General features: G+C 39.4%; 1 long non-coding RNA gene across 1 annotated transcript in view; it reads right to left on the bottom strand.

Moving 5' to 3' along the window:
• The window catches only part of LOC107080977, a 6,507-nt gene extending 5,788 nt beyond the window's left edge, over positions 1-719 (bottom strand). Inside the window, exons 1-2 of the long non-coding RNA XR_001481010.1 lie at positions 675-719; positions 337-448 (exon numbers count right to left, since the gene is read on the bottom strand). This is a non-coding gene — a long non-coding RNA (uncharacterized LOC107080977). The remainder of the gene's footprint in view (positions 1-336; positions 449-674) is intronic.
• Between the last annotated feature and the right edge of the window lie 589 nt (positions 720-1,308).

The following is a 1,308-nucleotide window of genomic DNA, read 5'->3' as shown; positions in this document are numbered from 1 at the left end:
CTCATTCATGTAATAACCAATATTGTTAATAAAAGCGAGCAAAAAGAAGTAAAACTTGCAATTTCTGCCCCTGTTTATATAGAATTGATCAAATAAAAACATCTTGTTAGATCAATTGTCTTTGTTTTATCAGGAAGGTCTTATTCAGCATATAACTAACTGGCATGCATAAGATAACGGGAAAAAAAACAGATTTTAAGATAGGATTTTTTTTATAGAAATGTTCTAAATTTTGGGACAATATAATCTGATAAAGAGTACATTTACTGTATATACACGTTTAAGCCAGAATGCTTTGACATTTAAATATGATTTCCATACGACTTTAAGGCTTACCCGCGTCTTCTTGTACATCTTGCTCTTGAGGTAGCTGAATGTCCGGCTGACTTTTGTGGTGTTTTTTCCCTCTGTGTCGCTCCGCAGAGGCCCAGGCTCTTCTTCCGATATACTGAAACACATGTCAGCATGAATCTGCAACTGCTGCAAACTACACAACACACCAGCTCCAACATTCCCTCAAAGGCTTCTTTATAGCACCACAAAGGCCAGGTCGACCCGTGGACCCAGCCCGCTGCTTCTCCACACTCCTCTTTATAAGACCATAAAGGTCATTGCGGCTTCGAAACCTTAAAGAAGCATTTCCCCATAATGTGTATGACCACATTTGAACTTACCTGTATGCTACGGAGCCAGACGTGCTTGAAAACAGCCTTGTGCCTGAAAGGAAAGAAGACAGGAAGTGAGGTGTAGAAGTTTTTTATTTAAAACGATGTTCTTTATTGTGACAGGTGCAAACTGAGGTAGTAAAACCGTATGCAGGGCAGAGCAGCGTTGACCTTTCACTGTGTACACCGGCTCACTAGGAAAACTTTTTATATTAACTGGAGCTGAAGGTTGTCAGGTTATGCCCTAGCTGCAAGGATTTGACAGGGAAAGGACTGAGACACTTCTGATTCATAAAAGCAAGATATTTAGCCTTTAGGAAGCCCTGTAGAACACAGTCAGAGAATTAAGGAAGTGACATGGCTTCCTTTCACTTTATTGACTTTCAATCCTAATGGTATTTTGACTTCAAACTAAATTTTGGCTGCTTACAAAGAGTAACATTTTTTTCAGTTAAATAAAAATAATCATAAATATTAAGGAACCCGCTCTGCCCCACCCCCTGTCACCAAGACCCATTAGTGGCTGTGCATGTGTAGGCCCTTATGCATCATTCTCAAACATTCATTACACAAAACAATGGCTCGTTAGTCCTTTTCATGTACTGTAAATCAATGTCTTCTGCAGTTTCACCAATGCGAATAA

This window comes from Cyprinodon variegatus, unplaced genomic scaffold (assembly GCF_000732505.1).
Source record: "Cyprinodon variegatus isolate N-32 unplaced genomic scaffold, C_variegatus-1.0 Scaffold2598, whole genome shotgun sequence".
Lineage (NCBI taxonomy): Eukaryota > Metazoa > Chordata > Actinopteri > Cyprinodontiformes > Cyprinodontidae > Cyprinodon > Cyprinodon variegatus.
Note: the sequence above shows the minus strand (reverse complement) of the source record. Positions and strands in the feature narration are given on the sequence as shown.